The sequence below is a fragment of the Pyxicephalus adspersus genome, chromosome 11 (assembly GCF_032062135.1).
Source record: "Pyxicephalus adspersus chromosome 11, UCB_Pads_2.0, whole genome shotgun sequence".
Lineage (NCBI taxonomy): Eukaryota > Metazoa > Chordata > Amphibia > Anura > Pyxicephalidae > Pyxicephalus > Pyxicephalus adspersus.
Window position 1 is genome coordinate 35,828,734 of NC_092868.1, and position 9,979 is coordinate 35,838,712.

A 9,979-nucleotide genomic window follows, 5' to 3' on the forward strand; every position below is an offset into this window, starting at 1 on the left:
GTCAGAACAGAAGTGAAATGTAAATTAAGATAAGGCACACAGTCAAAGGTGTTTTTGAGCAAATGCTTTGTTAATGAAAACAGGTTTATGAATAGTCAGCTAATGAGTCATAGCAAGCATGGACTTAAATAAATGAGTTAAGTTTTAGGTTATATTAGGCAATAAGCATCATTATCAAATATTATGTGCTATACTTGCTCTTGTGAAGCACTGCTGAAACTGCATAAAAATAAAACAACAATACCAAAGGTACACAGATATACTGCTCTGCACCACCCATAAGAAGTATTTCTGTTCCCAGACCCTGATCAAGAAAACTTGACTTTTGCAATGCTAGAAGATTTAGACATGAGGGAAGGGGGCCCAGGAAGTTTACCCAGTATGGGGCCCAGAAATTTCCAATGTCGGCCCTGCTCTACTATATCCACACTTTGATGAAGTTGCTTTGAAGAATGTTTGCAGTGGTGTTTCACAAGGATCAGTAATGGATCAGTTCTATTTAGTATTTTTTTCAATAATCTGATAAATAGATTAATTTTGTTTTATCTTCTGATAACACTTTCTATAGTTATGTAAAATAACTGTGTTAAAGTAATACTAAAATTCCACTTTACCAATCTGCAACAGACAGGTTCTTATTGCAGAAAGGTGCAGATGGTGTCCCTTCTGTAATAAGTATTCTTATCTGCCCGATTGCCACCCATTTCTCAAAATTGGCGTTTGTTGCAAGCGATACCAGAAATCCCGCGTTACCTTGTTCTGGGACTAAAAAAACTCCAGCGTGGGAGTTAAGCCTACACAAAACCTTGGTAAACTGCACACAGAAGGTATTGTACCCGATACATATCAGCACATAAACAGCCCTTTATTTGCTTCAGGAGCACATGTATGTTTTTGTCATACTTGGTGCATTGCTTGAGCCAGTCACATTCATTTTATTTTATATTTATTATAGAACTGAAGGCACAAAAGCAGCATTTGGATGTTCAATACAAACTACAACTGTTCCATGTGCATTGAACATCAGTATGAAGTCAACTAGAGAGGTTTATGGACTGCAAGCACGCTCACTAGGACCTGATGCCAGCTTGCAATAGCAATTTATTCCTGATCTTATTCAGTTGCTTTGGGAAATTAGCCTTCTAAGTATGTTTTGTTTTTATATAAAAGCACATAGCACTATGGAAACTAGTCTAAAGTGTAACACAAAATGAGTAATCAATCCAACTCTCTACTGTGAGCTGTAAATGAATCATCAGATAATTGTCAACCAAGTGTTCCCATGTTCCAAGCTATAATGATGTCTATAAGGAAAACAGGGCTTTTGCATTGTAACTGTGCAAAACATCTGGTGAAACTAGTTTAGGTTTTACAACTATTTACTTTCACTGTTTTCAAACAGACATTTAATCATCCCTGAAATATTTATTTTTTGCCTTGTATAGCTGTAACCCCACTGCAAATAGTAAAATCATTTTATTGGTGTAGCCTATTGGCTGGTCCTTGCTTTGAGGGTGCAGACAAATGTACATTTTATCCTTTTTTATTAGAGTTACTGTTGGTGATCAGATTAAAGCCTGTGATGATTTGTATTACTATCATTAATTAACAGTATTTACAGTATATAGCAACAACATATTACACAGCGCTGTACATTAAATAGGGGTTGCAAATACCAGACAGATACAGACAGTGACACACGAGAAGAGGACCCTGCCCAGAAGAGCTTACAATCTAAGAGGTGGATGTAGCACACAATAGGAGGAAGATGGGGTTTAAGTGCTCTTTAAAATGAGCAGAAAGCAGGAGCAAGCTGATTAGGATGTGGAAGACCATTACAGAAAGTGGGAGCAGCCCTAGAGAAGTCTTGTATCTGTGCGTGTGATGAGGTTATGAGTGAGAAAGTCATTAGTAGGTCATTGAAAGAGCAGCTAGGGGAGTATTTTTCTATCAGGTCAGAAAGAGAAGTGGGACAAGTACTGTGAAGAGATTTGAAGGCAAAGCACAGGAGCTTGATATTGATTCTAAGGTGAAAGGAAGCCAATGGAGAGAACTACAAAGAGATGCAGCGGAAGAGGAGCGGTGGGAAGGATGAATGAGTCTGGCTGCAGTGTTCATAATAGATTGTAAGGGAGAGAGTCGGGTTAGTGGAATACCAGAGAGAAGGAGGTTACGGTAGGCCAGATGAGAGATGATAAGAGGATGACAAGGAGTTTGGTGGTCCATGGGGACAGGTAGGGGCAGATTTTGGCGATGTTGCGTAGGTGAAAGTGACAGGACCTGGAAATGCTCTGAATATGGGGGGTAAATGAGAGGGCAGAATCAAAGGTGACACCAAGACAACATGCCTGAGGGGAGGGATGAATAACAGTGTTATTAACAGTAGGAAATATGTCAAGGGGGATTTGGAAATTGGGGGAGGGGAGATGATGAGTTCTGTTTTATCCAGGTTGAGTTTCCATGATAAGATGGCTGGAAGGGAGCATGAAACCTTGTCCAGCACGGAGGGAGACAAGTCAGGGCTGGACAGAAAGATTTGAGTGTCATCAGCATGCAGATAATGCTGTACACCAATGGAGAATATGAGACTACCAAGAGATGTACAGAGAAAAGGGAACTGGTCCAAGGACCATCTAGCGGAACACCACCAGAGAAGAGTAGGAGAGGAGGAATTATTATTGAAAGATGATGATAGATGATGCCATAGGGTCTGTTCACACCGTTGCATTATTGAAAGAAAATGCATAAAGAAAATCAAAGCAGTTTAGAAACATTTGAAAGCATGTAATATGCTTCTGCATTTGTTGTCCCTATATGTGAGCCCTTTTCATAATCTTATCATATGACACCTATCAAGTTTTTATATTTCTATAGTATATCTGGTTTTATTGTTGTCAGTGCAATTGGTGGAGAGATTTTGCCCATTTCTTCAGGAAATGGATAGAATATTTTCAGATGGAGTCTTAGCAAGATGGGGTTACAGACAGTAATAAAGACTTGAGTCTCTAACCCTATATCATAAAGTAAAAATAAAAAGTTTAGCTTATTCTATCTAAACCACAAGGTTTGCAAATCAAGCAAAATTAAAAGATTTAAAAATTGGATTTAACAGCATCACTATAAAAAATAATATATACATTCTCATGGCAAACCTGTAGTTTTTACCCAGTGCTGTTCTCATAATTAACAAAAACCAGCTGAAAAAGACGTGCAGACTATTTTGTTGTCCTAATAAGAAGCATTACCTAATAAGAGTGCACAATGCACATTTTCAGAAACGTATATAGATGATGGTATTCAGAAGCAGTTTAATCTATGGTGATGCAGTATGTTTGCACAAGCTTGAACTAAAGCAATCTAATATACAGTATGTTTAGGTTTATGAGTGCCATTTAGGATATCTTTAACAGTTGATTTCCAAGAAATTGAATCCAAGTGAGTCAATGGACTCAAGTGGTGACCAAAAGCTGGAAAACATATTAAAACATTTTCACACCATGAATATATTGAGGCTTGGTGCTGCCCCCTATAACTGCCCTAGGCTAATAGAATAAAATAGGGGGCAGTTTAGCATCAATGAAATAAAACATATGTAAGGGTAATATATTATTTTTACAATTGTGAATAACCAATACTATTTCACACATTTATTACTTAAGGTATGTACACATGTCAGATAATTGTTATCCGAGATGAACAGTTGTGCTTGTCTCACACAAAAACCCAGCATGTGTACACGGACCCTTGACATTGTTTATTACTTATGGATTATGCTGCTTGCTCATCCTCCCCCCTCCCCTCTCTATAAAACACAACAACACTGTGTGTTTAGCATTCAATCATTCATATGTCACTGGAAATAAAAGATTACTTCAAGCAACATAAATCTGATATCTGAGATCTGTACAGAGCTTTACTTTGGCATCTCATTTGGGACATATCCAAGACGGTGTATATACACCTGTACACATCCTTCATTCTCTGCATTGAAAACATACCATCCCAGGATTGCAATACAATTTGAATTGGGAAACCACATGGAAATAAAGACACAATCATTAATTATTAGTTAGTACAAAGAACAATATGTGGTAGGCTACATACCTGTACCAGTAGCTGATCTGGCGGGAATGCAATTTACTGTGGTAGGCGTAACTAATAGCACACTCCCTTCTCTGAAACCAAGGAATTTAACATTAGCAATGCAGTTGTGTCCCTGAACATACCTGTGTGATAAGGAAGAGATTTGAACAATTACCTTAGTACAATACCTTGCAAATACCTTGCCAGTTATAAAAGCCTGATGTGCTGTATGCTGTCAGTGCTATGCTGACTCTTATATACTTTATGATTTACCGTGATATAAAAGGAGGAGGGCTCTACAAAAGGGGGTTTCCCAGTTTAAGCAACCGTATGGTTCAATGTGTTCTGGGAGTTCCTGCTTCTCTAAGATTTTCAAAAAAATATTGCATCACTGTTTTTCATTAGTATAACGAGTTTCTCAGTTATTGCATAGCTATTAAAACACACAAAATAAAAATGAGAAATATCTACACACTTTTTAAATTACGGCCCGCCCTAAATAGTTATAGTAAAATGTTATTTTCTTTTATTTGTAAAGCTTATAAATTTATAAAGTAAACGAGCCTAGTATACAGTAGGTACAGAAAATGGAACTGTAGGTAATTATTGCTAGTCAAGAAAAGGGGTAGCCTAGTTTGCAGAAGTGGGTTTTGAGTTTTTTTTTTTAACATGCCAAGCTGGAAGTAAGATTAATGAGAAAATGTACCTGATTTATTAAGGCTCTGGTTTGTGAGGATATTCATCAGTGAAGCTGGGTTACCCAGCAAACTTTGAAAAGTTTTTTTAAAAGTCATTTGCTATTTGTTAACAAATGTTTTCAATCCTGGACCAGATCCATTTCAGGTTTGCTGGATCAATCAGCTTCACTGATTAAAGTGTATCTTCACCAGGCTTGGAAAGCTTTAATAAATCAGGCCCAATGAATGGAATTTCAAAGAAATATTGAAGTCCTACAGAAGTCCTAGAACCGTGCATGATATGAATCTATGAATAAGGAAGTCATCAGTATGTCTTTGAAGGTGCATAGAGAGTGGTTTGTGTGATATTGGGGAGAGCACCAATGTCAGATTGCTCGTTAAAGGTACAGCAGTAAAGGTGAGAGTCCGTTTTTAGGACCTGTGTCTAATAGTATGGACACAGGAACATAAATTCTCCATTATCAGGTTTACCTGTCATCAGATAACCCACCAGAACATCCTTCCAGATCCACGTTTTTAGAACAGGCATTATAAAAGTTGTGATTTTTGTGTCAAAAAACTCAGAATCTGGCAGATAAGGGTAATGAAGCGGCCACTTCCATACAAACTAGTATGTTGCTGATTTGTAGACAGATCATTATTGTGAGCATTTTGAAACCAAGAATTAGTCTCCTAGGCCTCAGGAAATCCCCTTTAGCCAGTTCTGGTGAACCATAAGTCCCAGACGAGCCTAGTTTGGTCACATTGGACTATATATTCTGTGATAACTAATAGTCTGCTGATTCTCGGTTCCTAAAACCATAAGCTGTGTAATGATAAATCTAACTATAATAAGAGCATTCTGTGTGTCCACAGAGCATCATAATCCATGTGAACACGGCCTCAAAGTCAAACTATTTGATGCCATTAAATATAACAGCAGGGTCAGGAGAAGGACCCTGCTCGGGGGGCGCACCGGCCAGAGCCGCAGACCATGTCTTCTGTACGCCTCGCAGGCTCAGGAGGGTGGGCGGTTTATGTGTTTGGACGGGTGGGCAGGTTCTGGCATCATGACGTCACTCTGGGGGGAAGTTTCTTCCTCTTTGAGTGACACACGGCTCCCTGCACATGCGTGGTCCGGAGTCAGTGAAATTAGTGGTCCGCGAGCTCCAAAAGGTTATGGACCACTGATCTATAAGGATGAAATTCTTTCCATCACACTAATGTACTGTGAGCTGTGGATATAATAATTATAGCAGGGGTTTCCTGAAGACGTGAAAGTTATTTCAAGGGTTTCTCCGTGGAAAAAAATTGAGCTGCATTAAAATACTAACTGCAAGAATGCATTGTAAAACACATATAAAACATTTACAAATGCAAGTATCTTGAAGAACATACAAAATGGTACCTCAGGTGTGTGTAAATCTTTCAAATCACTTTTGGTAGATATAGGCTCACATCACAGAATAGAATTTGTTTGGGTCCCTGCTCTCCCAAAGAGATTTTTGGGACTGGCTTGTTTGGCAGTTCCCTTGTTACCACCCTTTTTAGCTTTTTGCCCCTTCGAGCCCACCAGCTATTACAGATTTTCCATGGCTTTGGCAGACACATGAAAAAATGAATGCCATAGATTAGCAATTCCTGCTAAAAGAAAACACAGTACGTTTTTTAATATGCTTGTTGGAATGTCAAATATAAACACAACTTTTCATTGTTGTGGATGTAATGTTTTCAGCTGTTACACAATAACCCAACAGTAACAATAGACAGGATTTTTTTTATTGTATTTTTTTTTTTAATATGGAAGCAGGTTTGTAGTACAGAAAACAAATATTTGTCAGTGACTCAGAAAACACTAAAATCAAAGCATACCATTTAAAGAAATACACCAGCAAACTAAAATTGAGTGAGTCAATAAATTGCTTCCATGAGTCAGAAAGGAAAAAACTTCAGAAAAAGTACACTTCTATTGTGACACATGGCTCTGACTAAACTGTGATAGAAATTTAGTAGGCAAATGAAAACATAAATAAAATAATAAAAATATTGAAAATAAAAACAAAACAATTCTATGCTGATTGTGGTTTTATTATTAGTAGTTATCAAAAACAAACAAATCGTATTTACTTTAAAACCCCAAATCAACATATCTAAATGCCATATTGTAAAAATCAACCACTACAGCTAGAATTTTGGCCAGGACACTATCTGCAAGGAGTTTTTATGTTCACCCTGTGTTTTCATGGGTGTCCATCGGGCACTCCGGTTTCCTCCTACATTCCAAAAACATGCAGTTATTTTAATTTGCCTTCCCTAAAAATTGTCTTCAAATTGTGTTAAGGACATATCACGATGGTAGGGACATAAGATTGTGAGCCCCTTTGAGGGACAACTAGTGATATGACAATAGACTTTATAAAGCGCTTTATAAATACAAGTTCATAAAAAATATTATTTAACTGAAAACATCAAATTGTTCACCTTTCATATGAGGCAACCCAACCTTATAACAGTAAGGCCACTACAAAAAGGTAGGGGGACTTTTGGTTTACTGCATGCTACTAACTGACAACTGATAGACCTATTCACAGCTTTTTAAGGATCTTAAATACATGCCAGGATCAGCGTCAAACAAATTTTATTAAATTTGAAAACCACCATATTCTAAGGATGCATCAGAAACTCAGCCACTACAACTCGAGCCTTAACCACAATATTATTTAACTGAAAACATACGCTGTCCACAAGCCAGGCATGACCATTCAAGGCTATACTGGCACCCACCCAAACCACAGCCAGCTCAATGGAATTTTGAATACCTATATTTGAAATATTGAAACCAATGTTAGATATGATAATAAAATTAAGAACCAAAAAAGTCAGGTAATCCTCTTTCTGATTTAAAGTGTCAAAAGGAAACACCAGAAATAAGGGGCTACATTTTTTAAATAGCTGTGTTGATTTTTTTTTCCATAGACTATAGATATTCAGCTCTATTCCTTCTAATGGTTTTGGGATGTGCCTAAAAAGAGCATAAAGTATGTGGAACGTGTTGGGTAATTAACCCTGGATGTGGCACCACAACGTATACCTGTCCTAGGTTCATACCATATAGAATCTGTAAGGGCTAATGTTATGTCAAGCAAAAAATTATTTCTAAAACTATTTTCAATTTTTTTTTATATCATTCTAATCTATATGCAACACTAAAAAAATCATCATGAACAAAAGTCGGATGGTGCCAACACATACCCAGTCAAAAAATGGAAATATAGATGCATATCAAAATCAAACTGTAGTATAAATTCTCTGGCTAGCATTCTCATGAACCCTATGGATAAAATAATGATGCACTATCCACACAACAGTTTTTAAACCTAAAATAAAAAGCACACTAAAAGGTAAGGACAAATGTAAGAGGGATATCAAATATACTACCAACCACTAACTTTACAAATAAAGCCCTTACTAAGTTCCAACCTGGCAGCTTTTGTGATCCTATAAAGACTGTGGTATAGGAAATTTACAGAGGCCAAAAAATTCCACACATTCCTTTATTACAGAATTAATTAAAAATGTAAGAATTGGCCAGCCATCCTTGTGCACTAAACAAATTACTTTAAACTGGAAATCCACTATGGAAATGATCTTAAATCAGAGAACAATTCTAAAAAATCTCTAAGAGTAATTTCTCTAAACCCCACAGCCTTTATCCAACATACACACAAAGAAACTGTTTTTCTTCACATTCTTGCACGTAAGTGGGCAGCACAGGGGCTCAGTGATTAGCACTCTGGCCTTTGCATGGCTAGGTCCCAGGTCTGAATCTCAGCCAGGGCATCTGCATGGAGTTTGCATGCTACTCCTGTGTTTGCATGGGTTTCCTCAGTGAGTGAGATGGTGGAATTTTGGGGCAGCTGTGGAGGTGTGTCAACCAAGCTTCATAAACCAAATCTTCAAGAAAAGGAGGATGAATGACGGTGTAGGAAAATACCTGTTGCACAAATGAATTATTTAAGATGCATTAGTCACTAGACAATTATATATAATTTTTCTCTTGAAGTATGAGAAATCATTGAGCTTGAGGGTTGGTTAATAGAAGTCACTGAGTTTGTGAAATTAATATTCAAATATAAGTATGAGGTGAGCTGCCTAAAAAATGAGGTGTTTATAATAATTGTTGGTAAGGTTAGACACATGGAAGGTGGTGAAATAACAGTAAGGATAAGAGCATTTACTATGTAGTTTACAATATAAGAGGGGTAATGTTTGGAGAAAATTTAAAAACGGTGGTAAGGTCAAAGAAATGACCTCTGAATGCTCTAACTAGAAATTGTGTAACTTGCAAACCTGAAGTGCTACTATAAACATTTAGTTTTCTGTCACATCTCTGTCAGGCGTGGCAGTGGGTGACACTAAAGAAGCAGAAGCACAACTGCAGTTGTTAAAGGGTAACGTCTAAGCACGTGGTCTACCTTGTGAAGGTGTGTTTGGCAAGGGTTAACTAGAGTAGCTAACCTTGCCCCCGTGACAAACCCCTTCTCGGCCTGGTGGCGTGTGGACTGTTGTGAGCGTGCTGGAAAGTCTATACACAGGGGTGCGGGCTGAGAGGGCGTTCGTCACACCTTTCCCCCCCCAAAAATGGCGACTTTGACCTGCACTCACTACAACCTATGAAAGGATTGCTCAACTGGTCAGAATGTTTTGACCTGGGAGCTATTAAAGAAAAACTCTGTCAGTAATTAAAAAATGCACATGTAATTAATGAATTAACTGTCTGTGCATTAAATATAAGCCATATTAAAAATTAATTTGTGATTATAGGCCATCTTGTTCCTGAGAAAGGGGACCCAGCTTCGTGAAACGCATTGAAGTTTAATGCCTATTAACATAAAACAGACCAACTATATGAATGAAACAAATTAATTTGATGTTTTTATGCAAGTTTAACTAAGTCTTTAATAAACTAATGTTTAAAGATTTTACATATCATTGATGCATATTGTGTTTGATTGTATGCCTTTAAAGTCCCAAAAGCTATTTAGCTGTATTTGTATTTGCTACGTGCATTTTATAACTGTGGTTTGGTTTAAAAAGGCCTTCAGACATTAAATCTTACACAACCATTCCTTTAACATAAAAACAGTCAGCTAAAAGACTGCATTGAATGCATTGTTTTGTTTACAATTTTCTAAGGGATTCACGCAATACATTGTAAA

General features: G+C 37.3%; 2 protein-coding genes across 3 annotated transcripts in view; both read right to left on the reverse strand.

Annotated features, from left to right (window-relative positions):
- Positions 1-4,360, reverse strand: part of IL18 (interleukin 18) — a 22,755-nt gene extending 18,395 nt beyond the window's left edge. Inside the window, exons 1-2 of one of the 2 annotated variants that reach the window (XM_072426160.1) lie at positions 4,259-4,360; positions 4,105-4,175 (exon numbers count right to left, since the gene is read on the reverse strand). The gene's annotated coding sequence lies outside the window, so the exon portion shown is untranslated. The remainder of the gene's footprint in view (positions 1-4,104; positions 4,176-4,258) is intronic. The other variant, XM_072426161.1, reaches the window with a different exon arrangement.
- Positions 1-9,979, reverse strand: part of PCSK7 (proprotein convertase subtilisin/kexin type 7) — a 501,704-nt gene that overhangs the window by 205,915 nt on the left and 285,810 nt on the right. The window lies entirely within an intron of this gene.